This window comes from Phyllostomus discolor, chromosome 11, assembly GCF_004126475.2.
Source record: "Phyllostomus discolor isolate MPI-MPIP mPhyDis1 chromosome 11, mPhyDis1.pri.v3, whole genome shotgun sequence".
NCBI lineage: Eukaryota > Metazoa > Chordata > Mammalia > Chiroptera > Phyllostomidae > Phyllostomus > Phyllostomus discolor.
Window position 1 is genome coordinate 61,770,706 of NC_040913.2, and position 18,095 is coordinate 61,788,800.

Genomic DNA, 18,095 nt, shown 5'->3' on the forward strand with positions numbered 1-18,095 from the left:
GAGCAGGTTTAGTTAAAGCAAGAAACTCATTTAAATAAGTCTTTGGTCACGCTGTCGAGGGGGGTTATTAATGCACCATGAGCAACGACTATACATGCAAGTGGACTTTTATAAAAGAATCTCTAGTTTTCTGGTGATGTAGGTCTTAATGAAGCCTTTTTTTGTACCTCTAAGACTTTATGTTCATTTTATTATACACAGTCTTAATTTGAGTCTGAAAAAAGGAGCTCCGGGGCAGACATAAAATTAACTTCTCTTTCAGTGTCCTAACCTTTTGGATTTAATTTATTCACTTGTCAATCTTATGAATGCTTCATGAACTCCAGCCATTGATTTCCGCGGCCAGTGCTATTTTTCCTGTTTATTATAATATATTGTCCCATTGTTGCCGGCCGTTTGCACTCAGTTAAATTTCCCACACAGTGGACAGGAAATGGCTCCATGGCATCAGACTTCCTTGGATTGATTTTCACAGAGGCAGGGAGGGACCAACCCACTTCTGGGCTCTTTGTGCGGAGCCTACCCCAGGCCCCAGTAAACCGCCCTTGCGGACACTTCCTTCCAGGCACCTAACACAGAAAGCAGCCAGAGCTGACCCTCCCATGGCAGTCCCACGCAGCCCCTGGGAAAAGCTCCCCTTATCAGTGCTGAATCTGAATATTATGTCATTTCTTTTTACTTACTATGTTTATTGTCTTTGAGCCAGCTCTGTGGGAATGTTCTTTGCAAGGGCAACAATAGGGAACCACAGAACAAACTTGGTGAAATCACTTAGCCCTGGAGCAGCAAGCCTTCCAGTGGCTTCATAATTAGAAAACAAAACACTCAGCTACAGTACAAATGAAGTTTTTACACTCTGGCTGCTGAATTATTTATTAATAAAAAGTTTTATCACCAGTGAATTATCCACCACCCTAAAGGTAGGTTATAAAAATTACTGAGAACTCATTTGGGATGAATCTGTAAACCTAAAGTTTTTTTAATATTAATGTTTATGTTACTATTTTAAGTTTCACTGAAGACTCTCTTAAGCTCTTCTAAGGAAATGTCAGCAGTCAGCATATATCCCAATGAGTCAGGATTTGAGAGACACCTGCCCTACATAGACTCAGTTCTTAGTTTGAAATACTTTTAAACTCAACAAGTTGTCTTAGAAAACACATATGGGTATTTTGTGTTCTAGAAAAAGTAAGTCACAATAATTATTGATTTATTTATATGTGTATCATCAAACTAAAAAAGTTTATTTTTCTTTTGTAAATTTGCCTTTTTGGGATTAGCTTATCATGAAATATAAGAGATAGTGTACTAGGTAACTTATTAAAATTGAGTGCTATCATCAAAAATGATTATTAATTTACACTCTGAAATCATGTTTCCCCAAGGAGCTCATTATCAATTAGGAAGCTTCCTGCAGGGAATAGTTGGCGGATGAAACCAGTTCCACAACGACAGCTACAATCCCATGTAGGCATTTGTATGTAAAAGACACTTTGGGTTTCTTGGTTCTTTTCATTTTATTCAGCTTAGAAGATTTCAGAGGTCATGGAGAGAGAGATGTAAATTTGTGGAGACTTTACCAGGGGAACTCAGTTAGAGTTGTCAAAACAGATGAATCTATGGGGATGAAACTCAATTTCTATTTCAGATTTGCAATTGTACAGTGTGAATCATTTCCCCCTGGGAAAATTGATGGCCAATTTATAGATCTAATGATTAAATTAATGATTTTGATGAGTCAATAAATAAATTTTGTTCATTTGTATCAACAATGGGCAGTATTCATGGTATCTGAGTTTCATTAAATCATTTCAAATGTTTAAGCTTAGTGGAATTTGCCAAATCTCAAACAGGAACTCAGACCAGATAAGTTATAGACATACACATTTCTATTTTATTGATTTGGAAACTGAAACTCACAGACATCACATATGTAATTAAGCCCTATTTATATCTCTGGAACATGTCATCTGGATGTGAGGCAAACTTTTCTTTCTACTATGCTAAATGTTTTTTCGATTATACCGTTCTCTTCTTGAGGTTGGGGGGGACATCTTTTATAGTGAATATGAGGAATCAAAATGAGATAACCTCACTCAGGGTGATGAAGGAAAGATCAATGGGTCAGGGAAAATGCCACAAGGAGCACCAATTTTAAGGGTGTGGAGAAAAGAGATGGGAAAATTGATGTAGAATCATGAGAATAGTGTCATCAAAATTGTGTCAGTGAATCCTTGTACAGTTTTGATTCAGACAGACATTTTTCATGGAACAATGTGTCTTTCACTGGAAATTTCATCAGAAATTGATAAACTGGCTAGAAGAGTATGGGATTATGAGGCTTGATCCATTATACTCTGCACAGACAATTTATAACAACTATACAGTAAGAAGAAGCTTCAAACATAGGGTTGTTCTTCACTCTATCTATAGGTTTAGCCTCAAAAATTTTTTGCATCCTTGTTTCTTCATGCTATCTTTGTTAAAGTATAGAGGAAACCCCCTCTCAGGGCCCCAGAAAACACAAAATATGGTTGCAATATCATCACATCATTGTGAATCATCTGTAAAATGAAAGAGGGAGGCTGGTAGCTTCATGAGGGAGAGCATTTATTAGGCTACCTCCGTGGAGATTGACTGTGGATGAATTATTTTTCTTTAGGTAGCTTTTTCTCCATTTGAATTGCAAGTTAGCTTGAGGACAGCTACATCACCAGCAAAGGGCAGATAAAACCATAAATTTATGGATATTTCCACGAAATAAATGGAATTGGTAAAAAAAAACAACAAGTGAACAAAACTTTCCTGACTAAGGTCTCTCTTTGCAGCTTTAGAATCTATCCATCACTGCTTTAATAAAAGAAAGAAAGAAAACCTAATACATGTGTACTTTGGAAAGAAGAAGAGGTCCCCCTTGATATTTGGCCAATGAAACTTCTAAAATACTGAGTGACCAGAGGCATCCAGGAAGATAAATGCTGAAAAGTGTCTAAGAGCTCTGATGATAAAGACATCTTTGCTACTCTCTGCCAGTCATTTCTGTGGAGACTTGGAGGCAGAGAGCAGATGGTAGTTGGTAGGAAAATGCATGGGAGGTGAGGATGGGGGGGAAGGGAATGAATATGTCATTTTATTGCTTTCAAGCAGCTTGGCTGAGAAAAGAAAGAAAGCTAAAAGGGTGAGAGCTAGAAAACAATATGGAGTCAATGAGATTTTTATTTCTTTTTGGGAAATAAATGAGGATGCTTAAAAGTTGAGAAAGAAAATAGTTGAGCCTTTCTCTCTTCACTCCTCTCAATTTTTAATCAACACAATCACCTACCCTCTGCGCTGTACTGTTTCCAGCTTGGATCTCTCATCTGAGTTCTAAGTGGCACAATCACAAGATGTCCCCTCCTAAAGCTGTGGGTCTCCTGTCCTCATTCACTATACAAAGGAGACAATTCGGCTTGATGAATTTTAGGGGATTCTTTTGGAGTCGTGTCCTCTTGACTTTTCCATTGCTGTTACTCTCTAATGTCTCTCCCTCCTTTGATCCAATCTACATATGTCACCAGAGCGATTTAAAGAAAATTCTCTTGGTTTAAAATTCTTTAATGGTTCTTCATCAACTATATTTGGATAACTCCAAACTCCTTAGCTTGGAAGATGAGACAAGTCATATTATATAAGTCTTTTATGAATATGGTCTACCCTTTCTTTGTATATATTTAATTTCTGGTCATGCCAACTTATAGCTCATTAAACACATTGTATGGGCCCTGAAGAATATCAACATAAGTCAAATTTCTCATTCACTACTTAAAAGTTTTGTAAACAAATTACTTTACATTTCCTTGAGTTTTCTTATCTGTAATGTGGGGTAAATAGTGCTTACCTTATTGGGTCTTTGGGAGGATTAAATAAGGCAATCTTTAAAGTCCTTAGAACAGGGTCTAGTTCAGAATAAATATTCAAGTTTTAGCTATAATTATTATTACATATCTTCATTTTTTGTGGCTGTTTTCTGTTTTCCCACTTTTCTTCCAAGGTAACATTCTTGTCTTTTCAAGATTCAGTCTAAATGCTAGAACTTCTATCAAGTTTCCCCAAATGTCTTCAAGCAGTTAGCCTGGTCCACTCTTGTTTTCTATGTTCTAATTTTCTATCTTGTTTTCTACTTGTTTTTCTATGAGCATATACAGAGCTCTATGACAACCCTTTGCATCCATAGAATTATCCATTTTCATGTCTGTCTTCTCCAGCATATTATAAAATCTTCATAGGAACAAAGACCATGTTGTACTCACAATTGGACTTTATAAAAATATTATCCTCTCACTAAACTTAATAAAACACAAATAAAATCCTCCCATGATTAATGTATCTGTGTTCCAGACTGCATTATATAGACAAAGGAGATATCAGACTAAACTATGGAGCCTTAGCTTGGGGGGCCCAAAATGTTGATAGCAGAAATTTTAGACCATTTTATGAAACAAAAACAAAGCAAAAAACCACAGTGAATCCTAAAGAGCAATAGCTTAGTTGTTAAGAGAAAAAATAGTTTGGAATCAGGGAGGTCCAAATTTGAGTCTTTTTTAAAACTTCTATGAAGAGAAAATGGTTCATCTAGAAAATGGCACTGTGTTATTGGTGTCAAAAATTCAATAATTAAGGTTATAATTGGGAGTTTCTAACTGTAAATGTGAAAGTTAGAGAGGCTGAGGTAGTCAGCTCCTCAAACTAACTTAAAATAACTTATATGACAGCGGTTTATAAATTTGTCACCTTTTAACAAGCTGATTTGACTTGCTTGTTTGTATCCAAATATTCATACTTTGCTACCCCATTTCCTTCACCCCAACATACTAAGCTCTCACTGTCACTATTCAGTATTTAAGAGAGATGTTATGAGAATAGATGAGAAGGCACAGCCAACATGTTGAACCTTGGGAAGAGTGTTGGACACAATCAAGATGCCTCTTAAGGGTGTTTTTCATGCTAACTAGACTTTGTGAGGTGACAAACAATCAACATTGTGCTTTAAACTAATCGTATAAATCTAATTGCTCTTATCTGAGAATAATAAGATGCTAACAATAGACTAAATAAAAATTTCAAATAAATTAAAACAGTGTCATAGACACAGAACAAACTGACAGCTGTCAGAGGGAAGAGGGGAGGGGGAACTGGAAGAAAGAATATGAAAGGATTGGTCAAAGAATATATATGCATGACCCATGGATATGGACAATGGAGTGGTGCTGACCTGGTGGGGCCATGGGGACTGGGCAGAGGTGGGCAAAGGGGGAAAAATGGGGACAGCTACAATAGTGTAAACAATAAAAAAACACTTTAAATAAATTTTAAAATTTCAATATTTATAATTTGCTTGCTGTTAGAGTATGATGCCAAAGAATTATCTCAGGTTGTGATAGGATCCCCTTGCAGGAGTGATGTGGACTTCTCTCATTCCTTGCTAAGTTTTCTTTCAGTTTTATCAGAACCCAGAGCCTTTCTGTCTCTTTTCCAACCAGGAGATATGGCTAACCTCTTCAATGGTTGCCAGAGCTCCTGGCCAGACAGCTCACTGAGACTGGCCAAGTAGATTTGTAGACATCTTTCTTTCTGGCCCTATGGCCCCATGAAAATTATGCAACATTTTAAATCAGTGGGTCCTTGTGGATTTTCTTTGATTCTTATCACTAGTGGTGCTGTTCATAATCAATAATAATTATTATTATTACAATCACAATTATTTTATCTCAGGAATGTGTTTTAAAAGTGACAGATAGTTAAACTTGAACTTGCTAACCTAATTGTTTCTGTGGTTAATGGGATATCTGTCACACTGTTACCAGCAATGTATTAGTAATATTTCTTCTCTTAATTATAATATATTCCCTCTCAAATATAATTCTTTCAAATACAACTAATAACTAAAAACTTGGATTTTGTCACAAACAATATGCTAATGGTAAGAATGTGTCAGTAGTGAATGACTCTGGGATCCAGTTCTACCTAAGAGTCCAGGAAAAAAGGCACAGTATCATGAAGCACTTACAGCATAAAAATGAGAAAGCTGCCATTAGCATTGAATTCATCAAACAACAGCTGTTCTGCACTGGCATGTCACCTGATCTGAGTGATACCTATGAAAACCACTGCTCATATGAATATTCTGTGTGGGAAAATCTATAAAGAAAAAATGAGTTTTATTTGCTTTCTCCCTTTCTCTTCTTTTTACCTTAATTAAATCTAATTTGTATCTGTTCAAAACCCTTCCTCTGCTGTGTCTTCTGTCTGTTGTATGCAAAGGCCAGATGAATTTTTTTGGAGAAGTTATGTAAATATATTTTTAATCTTCAGTTATTATCAACTAGTTCCTTCATTCACAACATGTCTTCTTTAAATTTGAATTAAAAATTGTAGTAATCATAAATTCAATTTCTTATTTATTATTGTTTATGCACATGTAAATAAGTTAAAATATATGAGTTTCTCTAAATGCATATTTTGCCTGGTAAGATTATATATCCATCTACATTTCCCTCCCTTTGTTTCTATTTTGTGATCTTGTATGCCAAGGTCATAGTCAACATAATAAGAAAAAATACACCTTGGCTGGTGTGGCTCAGTGGGTTGAGCACTGGACTGTGAAGCAAAGGGTCGTTGGTTTAATTCCCAGCTAGGGCACATGCCTGGGTTGTGGGCCAAGTCCCCAGTAGGGGGTGCACGAGAGGCAAGCACACATTGATGTTTCTCTCCCTCACCTTCTCCCTCCCTTCCTCTCTCTCTAAAAATAAATAAAGAAAATCTTTAAAAAAATAGAAAAAAGAAAAATATGAAGCTTACTGTGTCAGATTCTGAAATCCTACCCAGAGAATATTTTGGTCTTTTTCCTTATTTAGAATTTTATTTTCTTATTTTTCTTACAATTGATTTTACTGTGGAGATCATACCTTATTCTGACAAAGTAATAACTTGCTTTACTTTCAGATATTTCAGACCCAGAAAGGAATCTCACCACTGCATTTCCTCCCATCATTTCTACTTTTCCCCCTTTCTTCCCCTGTATCATTGTCAAGAAGGGAAAGGTTTTCTTCAACTATTTTTTACATTAATAGATTATCAAGTAGTGACGTTATCTGGTTAACGTTATCTTTCTGATGTTTGTAGCAATCCCTTTTCTAACACTCCACAGATTTCCTAAAGAATTTAGGGAAAATCCCCATGAGATTAAATAAAATGGTTTAGAGTACAACAGACATGTGTTCTTAGAACACACAGAATCAATATCCAAGGAGAAGGTCTAGCCATCTCAAATCTTCCAGCCCATTGTTCATGTGGGGGCAGTTCATAAGTCCACCCTTCTCTGGTCTCCCATAAAGTTTTATAACAGATTTGTCCTACTCTCAGTTTATTTGGCTAGACTTTTAAACTTCCATAGTTTTGGGATATGTCACCTTCAAAGTGTCTTCCCTGCTTCTCTCAGGAAGCCATAAAAATTTAACTGTGATAAATTTTTCATAGGTAATTCATACCAGGAGCCTTTGCCATTCAACGCTTTTGCATGTAACTGACTGCATATCAGCCATAGAACATTGTAAAATATACTCATTTAATTATGTATTCCCAGATTCTGTTCAGGGTTAAATTTTAGTTCTTTGGAATAATGGATTGAATCAGTTTCCCCTATAGTTACTTTTAATGTTTTTGCATCATTTCAGAATCAGATGAACACTTTTGTAGCAAATGTATGTGAATGGAGGATTTTACCTTCCGTATTAAGTCTTCAGAGATCTTGAAGTCATCCATGGGTATAGGTACCTTCTGCTTTAGAAATGTCGTTTATGTAAACATTTTGTTTACTATTAATGAAAAATTGAAAAATCTTTTTTCTCTCTTCTAGATTCATTTGGAATTCTTCACAGTGAATTTTACTTTAATGTCCAAGGAAATTAGTTATGTTCTTATACTCCCTTTTATCTGTGATAAGGATATGGATATTTACCTGAGATGAACAATAAATAGTTTTTTATTCTATTATGGGAACATTGGTAGAGTAAAATAGTGGAAATAAATAAGTATAGCCAGAAAAAAGAACAAGAAAAGATAGTACTAGTGTGATATAATTTACCAAGTTAGGTAGAAAGTTCCAGCCCACATACAATAAATACATTACTGCATCTTGTAAAAGAATAACTTAACAGCATTATAAAAATGTGAAATAATACCTTAGGAGGGGGTGAAAAGATTTGAGGAAATAAATGACATAAGGTAAAGTGTTTTCTCTTATAGCACTTCGATGGTCACAGCTGCTCAGAACTTTTGACATATAGTCATATAGTTACCTCTTCAAAATTGGCCATTTTATTAAGAAAGGAGTCATGGAGAGGCATCATATTAGAAAACTGAGAGGAATAAACTGTAAGAAAGCATGCACTGTATGGCTACAACTATAATTGCAACCATGAAAACATCAAGGAAGAAAAAATGGAATAGAAAAGGTCAATGAGGTTTTAGGGACTCATTTCTAGCAAAATGAGGAAGATCAGTCAATTTTACACTTATGATGGGGCTAATTTGTCTCAAGAGATTGTACTTTGTTACAATTTTAATTCAAAAAAATACTACCCAGCTTCAGTCTAGAAGCTTTATTTCTCCCAGAAGGATTAGTATTCTCATTTAAAAAAATAACTTCCTTCTACACAGTTCATAAAAGCCTCTCTTGTTTGCTGTGAAGCTTAAGAGTGAGAGTGGAACTATCTTGTCGACCCTCTTTCATTCAGCATAGCCAGGAAGAGTTGGAAGGGAATCCTATCAAGATGTTGTTCTTCAATTCCATCACAAGATTGTTCATTTTTCCATTACACACAGTAAGACACAGCCCTGCACTTAACTATTTAACCAGCCAAGGCTAAAGCGATTAGGCTCATCTTTTTTTGATGTCCTAGAAGAGATGGTTGGATGAATGTCAGCTGCCCTGTGGTGATGGAAATGTAGTTCCAGCTGACTGGAGATGTTTTTACAGTTGTCCTCCCTTAATTTGAAACTCTCCAAACAAATAAAGATTGGTTTTGCAGCTTTTATTTTTAATTTATCCTCAGACTAGGAATCATATTAGTTGGTTCCGTTTAATGCACTCTACTGGTTCATCCATTTCTTTAAATCAATTTAAGCACTCTAAAACAACATTATGATGCAATACCTATTTGTAAAGATTTCCTCTTTTTTATTATTTTGTAAGTCTTTAAATTTGTTTTTAAATTTCTTCACTATCTAACTGGCTAGTTTCCTTAAAGGATACTTTCCTTGTGAATATAATTTCCCTTTTTTTCCCCTTGTAAGTGACTGAGGGAGTAAAGAATACTTGAGATATTATAAAGGTATTAGCTACATAAAATTAGAAAATTGGAACTGAGCTATAAATTTAGAAAAAAATTTGTGATATTTGGACATATGCCAAAAAGAGACCATCAGAGGAAGTCAGGTAATTGCAATGCTAAGTTAGATTTTCTCCTTTGCTATTGGTTTAAGAGAACTTTCCCTCTCATGAAGGGAAATTATTATCAACAGCTATTTATTAGCTGAGAGGTGATTTCTTTCCTACCTAAAGTCAAAGACTAAGCCAACTATTTACTAAAAAACATGAGTAAGTGGAGGGCAAGTAGAGAGAGAGGAGAGAAAGAGAGAGAGAAAGGGAGAGAAAGGAAGAGAAAAAGTTGAATTAATTTGGTCATTAGCAACAAAGATCTACTGAAGTTTGAGGAAATTATGTCTTCATCATTTTATGTCAATTTTTGCCAGTAAAACCAGATGTTACTTTTGATGCAAGGAAGAGGACCTCTTTTTTCTACAGCTGAACAATTCAGAACTAAACGAAGATGAAGATGATCCCAGCTATTAATCCCAGACTATCCACGAAAGAAGCCACAGAATAAATGCAAAGGAAGCTATGACTAGACTTGACTAGACAAATCAAATCATGGGAAAAACACCCTGGGGTTCCTGCAAACATGGTTCTGTACTTATATGCTTCTCACTATAATAGCATTGAGGCAAATCAGAAGGCAAATTATCATTTATGGTCTACATTTCTTTAATTTCTTTACCTGAGAATCATTCTGTATTGGTTCCACAAATATGGGTCAGAATTTATGGCTCAGAAATGATTTGAGTTTTCATGAGTTTATTTGATTTTTGTGAATTTAGCAAATATATTCTGAATATTGATAATTTACATATAATTCCACTTAAAGGAAACACAAAATGTAAGACATCAAAAAGAGAGGACAGTCAAGACAGTTTATAATCCATTATTTTTTAAATTAAAATTTCAGGATTTTGATAGCAATTTCTTGGCATTTTCCCCAATAGTTACTCATATTCACATTTTTATCACTACTTTCCAAAACAATGAAGGAGGAAAGACTAAGAACAATCCAGCTATCAACTCACTTTTTATATATTTTTAAAAGGTCTCTTTTAATTTTAATCTTTCAGAAACTTTTCCTCATCATCAAGGAATCTTGAAAATGATTATATTGAATAAGAAGGATCATTTTTCCCTAAGTCTCAAGTAGAAATTGGCAGAATTTTTCATCAGTTAGGAAAGATGTTATTTAAGTAATTGAGTCTGTCTCATTCTTCATTTGTCTGAGAGTTATCTGTATTCTCACAGGCTTTTTTTTTCTTATACCATTGTGAAAGCTTCTTTATACAGTTTTAATTTCACTTTCATCTTTCCTGCTAATTGGCTACCCCATACTCTTGAATCAAGGAAAAGTGAAATCTTCTCCTGAGTTAAAAAAAATAAATAAAATAAGTTAAGAACACCGGACTATTGATCTTATCAATGGTTGAATATTGTGCTATCATATTGATAAGCTATGGGAAGTGCCCTCATTTAACTTCTTATCTTACATAACTTCCTATTTCCAAAAGATTCTTTTACCTCCCACATATACTACTTTAAGACATCCCATCAAACAGAAAATGTCAATCTGAGTATAGGAAACTTTCCCACATAAATGATTACTTCCCCAATTTTCTTTTGAAAAAATTCCAGGTTTTCCCTTGGCTCTGTGAAAATGTAGGCATTTGGTTCACCTTTCAGTTAGCTCCTTTATTCCTAGAGTACAGAAGTTACAAAATGGAGGCCTGAACTTTCCTCCTCTTTGTAAGTACTTGAGTTTTTATGGGTCAGTCAACCTGATGTAAAGAAAAGGGAATGGTTTAAGGTAAATTTTAGTGGGAGATCCCTCAAGGCCTCAAAGGCAAGGGAGGAAAGCTTTAGATACACAGACTTCTGACAGGAGGTATTAGTTGAAGTAGAAAGTGAGGGGGGATGAAGTGGAAAATTAAGTGTAAAAATAAAGGGATGTATGATCAAATTTTTATATTCAGAAAAGCTCTAAATATAGCTTGGAGAGTGTTTTAAAACCACTTGGGCCACACTATTATATGACTGGGTACTAGAGTAAGGCCTGGCTGGTTATCACATAGCTGAATCCTTCCCATGGAAATTTTCATGAACTGTTAAGGTAACAAAAATATTTTATTTTTTATAGACATAAGAAAGCATCAGAAAGAAAGAAGGAGCTCCTACCTTTCACAACAGCATGGATGGAACTGGAAAGCATTATGCCAAGTGAAATAAGCCAGGCAATGAAAGACAAATACCATACGATCTTACCTATAAGTGGAACCTAATCAACAAAACAAACAAGCAAGCAAAATATAACTAGAGACACTGAAATAAAGAACTGACAGTAACCAGAGGGGAGGAGAAAGGGGGAATATGGAGGACAAAGGGGGAACGGTTGTCCAGGAACATGTTGCCAAGGAACATGTTATCAAGGATCCATATACAAAGCCAAAGAGGGGTAGGATCAAAGGTGGGGGGAAGTGGTGGCAGGAAAATGGAGACAACTGTGCTGGAATAAAAATAGAAAAAATCACTGAAATCCTAAAAAAAAAAAGAAAGTATGTATGCTCTGAAAAGCCACAACAAAAATATTTCTCTACTTGGTATAGAAAGTTAATCTAGCAATAGCATATTTGTATAGCATACAGAGATTCAGTCAGGGAGAACATTGTCTTTTGTCTCAATCTTCAAGCTAATTTAAAACTTAAGATAATATTAAGTTTACTGATTTATTTGAGCATATTGACCGTGCTTCAAGTGTTTCCACAGGACCTCCAGGTTTAGCCCACACTCAGCAACAGGACACAACTTCTACATACAGACACACTTCACCCTTTTCTCTAGCTTTCGTTTTCAACTTTCCTTTTAGTGATAATTATTTTTTTTTTATGTATCAAGTTGTCTGGTCACTGTGCCCAGCTATATGGAAGAACATTATTCTGGATATTTCTATGAGGATGTGTTTGGAAGAGATTAGCATTTAAACCAATGGACTTTGAGGAAAGGTGATTACTCTACATAACATGAGTGGGTCTGCTCCAATCAGTTGAAGTATTGAAAGAATGACTATCCTCAAGCCAGAGACAAATTATTCAGCCTGGTGGTCTTTGGATTTGGATTATAAAATAAGGTCTTCCCTGGGTCTCCAGCCTGCTATCCCATCTTGCAGATTTTGAATATGCCAGTTTCCATAATCACATGAGCTAGTTCTTAAAATAATTTGCTTTCTATGCTTATATGTATTCTATTGATTCTATTTTTTTCCTGAGAAAAGCTAACACATTCTTCTTTCTCCTTCCTTCTTTCTCGCAATTCATGTTGCGCCCATTAAATACTTTTAACAGATCACAGGTTATGGTGAAATGAGAATCTGTCAGGTCAAATATCACCTAGCCCCATAAGGAAGAATGAAAACCTAGAACCAAATACAAAAATGGGAGATATCCCTGATTAACACTAAAATCAATTAAATTTTGTTGAGATAGTGATGACCCTCATATGCCAATGGGGATATTTAAATAGAATAGAGTATGTGGTCCATTTTGTTTTATCTTATTTTAATAAAAGGCCACTCTGAAAAATTATGTCACCAAGAAGATAATAGAATAAAAAAAAAAAATCCAAGTTAACTTTTAGAGCTGTGTGACCTAGGAAAGTGTAATAATGTCTCTCTGGACCTCTTGTATGTTAGAGATGGTGTCACCTTCTGACTGATCCCGTCTCTTATAGCATCCCACCTAGAGTGACCCTCATAATACCTTCTTATTTAAAAATTCTCTATAAACTCTATTTTGGCAGGCGGATAAACCGCAGGGCATGTAGCCGAACCTACAAGGCTTTTCATCATCTAGACAAGAGGCTAGTTTCTGTCTACTTCTTCCTCCTCAATCCCATCCTGTTTCAGCCACCACCAGGTCAGTAAAATTCTCTGAGGTCATGTTAATCCGCAGCTCTGCCTGTGCATTATCCCGTCCATCTGCCTGAATGCCCTTTTCACTCCTACTTACCTAAAAAAAAAAATCTTAACAGACATTCTGACTGTAGACTTAGCCTGAAAAGTGTATTCAAATTTTTTCAAGTTCCATATTTTTATCAAAATATTTTTATCAGGGATGCATTTATTTACATTCATGTCTGTCTCTCTCCTAGATTCTGAATCCTTTCAAGGAAGTGACCATTCCCCACACATCAGTGCACACAGTGGCACCTGGTGATAAAGCAGTGCTGTGAAAGGTAAAAAGGAACACACACAGTTTTGATAGGGTTAGCTTTATAATAGTATGAAGAAGTAGCCCACTGAAGAGTGAGGATTAGTGAAGGACAGAGGGGCTCAAGTATATGGTGACAAAGGAAAATAAAACATAATGATGTAGAATGAAACATAATTGGCTAAGGCAGAAAACTGCCTTAATTAATTTTTAATTAGTATAACAGTAAACACTTTCTGTATTCTGAGGTGGGAACAGGAATTTGTTTGAGGTGCTCACCTTTTATTCTGTGAGGAGACACTTAATGAGCTTTGGAATCTAGTAGATATGAAACATGGATCTGGGTACCGGGAGAACATCCTTTACACCAACACTCTAAGTGTTCTCTTTTTTAAAGTATATGTTGCCTGGTAGTTTTTACCTCCTATATTTAGAAGAATGTTATTTTTCTTACAAATGGAGTTGGGTTCAACTGTCTTTGAAGAATTGTTTGCCCTAGGTGTGTGTGTTCACTCACACAGGTGTATATATAAATTCCTTCTAGGAGGTAATTATAGCAGATAGTTAAAATACTGAAAGTACTTTAGCAGATAATTTAGTACTGAAAAACAGTACTAAAGATTGAGGAGGCCACTTTTTACCTCTGGCTACAGAGGAGACAAAGTATAATACCAAAGTCTTCCCTGTCATGCTGCTGACAACCTTACCTGGCCTCTCTGGTGTTCCACCAACCCTCCAGGAAAGCCCTACCTCAGGGCCTTTGCACGTGCTGTACTTTCTTCCTGAAACATTTGTCTCCTAATTAGCTGTATGTAAACTCCCTTACATCTCAGAGGCCTCTGCTCAATTATATATTCTTATGTTCTAAGCGAGTCCTTTCCTGAAGGACTCCATTTAAAACTGTAAATCCTTCTGTATACCTATTATCTTTTCTTGCTTTATTTTAGTTACTTACTCAGTATTTTACCTATATATTGTTAACACACTATACTCCAAAAATTATAAATCCTATAAGGACATAAAATTTTCATCTTTTAAAATTTATTGCTGTGTCTTAATGTCTAGATTTTTGCCTAGCATTGTTACTTACTGAGTAAATAATTCTGGGTCAAAATAATGTTTTCACATGCCTATTCTTAAGAGTTGTACATAGGCAGGAGAAACTTCATGCTAGAATAATAGAAGAAATAAAAAATTCTCTCTATTATGTCTGTTATAAAAGAGATTTTTGGGAATGTTCTATACATTCTTGACAAAGAACAGAATATCATAAGGTAGTTGAAATTATGTAGATTGGAATGTCCCACCCTAGACCAGGCCTAGAGGACTTCTCCTAGGAATATGGATGCTTGGGGAGACTAAAGCTGGCTGGGCTGGGTATGCCAATGTTTAGATTCCCTGCATCCCTCAGACTTACGGGTAGGCATAGTTTGTTTTAATGACCATATAGAAACACTTAGGGAAGTTTGAGTTCATTCTGAAATGCCAATAAACTGCCCAAAAAAAGTCAACCAAGACTTCCAAGCAAGCAAAACAGTCCACAGAAATATTATTTCATACTGTGCATACTGTATTTCAAAGTTAAAAATACAGTTTGATTCATTTTTTATAAAGACATGTGCTTTTACAAAATAGATAATATTAGAAATATATTATATATTCAGCAATGCAGGGGAGGCAAGTACATGGACAGAGAGAAAAATAAATGGGAGAAGGGTGAAATCAAGCAAAATAACCTGTAGGGGAGCCTGTACACCACCTCCTTATTATTGCTGACCTCTGTTTTTCTGAACTGCCACCTCTAGCTTCCTGTGGGAAATAGCATATTTATAGCCCACTAGCAACCTAAATTCCAGGTCTTTGTGGTAAAATTTAATCACATTAGAAAACAATTTTGTGTTTTTAAATAAATCATCAGAAATGTAGCCATGTCCAAAGCAGGGCTCACCATCTTCTCCATTTAAAAGTGCCATGTGTCTCATTTCTTAATGTCACCTCTACTAAAGCATAAAATCTCAGGGTGGTGTTTTATCTTCCGTCTACATTAATTTAATTGTCAGATCTTGTTGAGTTTGCTATTTAACTGTATTTTTTAACCTTAGTTTTTATATTTCCTGCTGTTAGGGCTTGATAATTTTGCTAGGTCTACTGCAGCTGATATCTTTCCTTCTAATCTCTATTTTTTTCTTTCTTGGGTTCTGCTATTGGAGTTATATTTTCTGCCCAAAGTTCTCAATCTTTCACGCACTGTGACTTTCACATATATAACACATTCACATGGATGTAGCCAGATATTCACTCCCATTCCACACACTTGTGTGCAGAAATAAAGCAAAAACAGCATTGCCACTTTGGGATTTGATAATCATTAAAATATTTTAAAACTGTGAAAGTAATGAAATCAGCCATTCAAAGATTTAAAAATATTATTTACTGGAAAAATAAATAAATTACCAATTTTGATTTTAAACACATTTTATTTTTATATGAAATAATTCAAACATAGCAAAAATCAGTGAAAATAACATAACTGAAATCCATGTAGAGACCACCCAGATTTAACAGCTGTTAACATTTTGCTACACTGCCTTCAGAGTTCTCTTCTTCGTGTTAAAGGAAAAAAATACAACTAAAACTGGGCATCCATCCACACCCCTTCTCTGCCTCTCTAAAGGCTGATGCTTTGTGTATCATTGTACATATGTTTGTGTCCTATGTGTGTTCATGCTGATATGAAATTTATTTTACTGTTTAAATTGTTATTTAAATTGTATCACACTACATTTACATTTTGCACCCAGCTTTTTGTTGTCAACATATGTGTAATACATGTTGATATAGCTCATTTAATAAATCTTCTTATGGAATTCCAATATCTGAATAAACTCATGTATTTATATATTTCCCTACAGAAGGACAGTGTTTTTTTTCCAGTTTAATCATTACGTCACTGTTACAAACACTGCTGTAACAAAAAGCCTTGTGAATATCGTTGTGCACATATGGCAGACTTCTTAGTCTAAAGAACAGCAATATTGCTAGGCAGAAGTGGGACTCCTAAATTTCAGTAATACAAATCTTTAGCTTTCCTAGGAATTACTGAGTTGCTCATCCAGTAACATTATATGACAGCTCTCTCCTCATTTCACACACAGACTAAGATTTCCAAACTTTAAATTGAAATAGAATTTAATCATTGGTTTAACTTGCAACTCCTGATTCCTAATGATTTTACAGGAATATATTTATATCTTTATTGTCTATTCTCATTTTTGTCTATAAATGGCAAAATATTCACAACTTTTTCTCACTCTTTTATTAAATTGTGATTTTTTTCAGTGTACATCCTAATCTCTCATAGGTATTTGGAATATATAGATTACAAATGCTTTATTCCAGCATATAGTTTATTTTCATTTTGTTTATGTTGTTTGTTGACCATAATTTGTTTGAAATTTTAATATTAATTAAGCCAAATTCATCAATCTTTAGTTTCTCATTGCTATTTGTGTGTATGAGCTTTATTTACTTCAGAAAAACTCCTCAACAGTAACATACACCTTTTTTTCTAAATTTTATTTTGTATTAAAAATCTGAATCCAAATGAAAGTATGTGTGTATGTACACACCTGGTTGAGATAAGGATCTAATTTCATTTTTAATATTGGTATGATCTATGTTCTTAGCATATATTTTAAGTAATCCATCATATTTCTACTGATTTGTCATGCCATATCCATCATCTATGGTTTTGTTTTGTTCTTTTTATTTTATTTTAATTGTTGTTCAACTACAGTTTTCTGTCTTTTATTTTCATCCCAGCCCACTCCCCCCAGCCCTCCCCACCTCTCTCCCATTTCCACCTCCCCCTAATTTTTGTCCACGTGTCCTTTATACTAGTTCCTGTAAACCCTTCTCCTTTTCCCCTGAAATTCCCTCCCCTCTCCCCTCTGGTCACTGTCAGCCTGTTCTCTATTTCAGTGTCTTTGGTTATATTTTGCTTGTTTGTTTGTTTTGTTGTTTAGGTTCCCATTAAAGATGAGATCATATGGTATTTGTCATTCATCGCCTGGATTATTTCATTCAGCATAATGCTTTCCAGTTCCATCCATGCTGTTGTAAAGGGTAGGAGCTCCTTTCTTTCTGCTGCATAGAATTCCATTGTGTAAATGTACCATAATGAGATACCACTTCACACTGGTCAGAATGGCCATCATAAACAAAGCAACAAACAACAAGTGTTGGAGAGGTTGTGGAGAAAAGGGAACCCTAGTACACTGTTGGTGGGATTTCAGACTGGTACAACCATTATGGAAAAGAGTATGGAATTTTATCAGAAAACTAAAAATGGATCTTCCTTTTAGTCCAGCAATTCCATTGCTGGGATTATATCCTAGGAACCCTGAAACACCAATCCAAAAAAACCTATGCACCCCAATGTTCATAGCAGCACAATTTATAATAGCCAAGTGTTG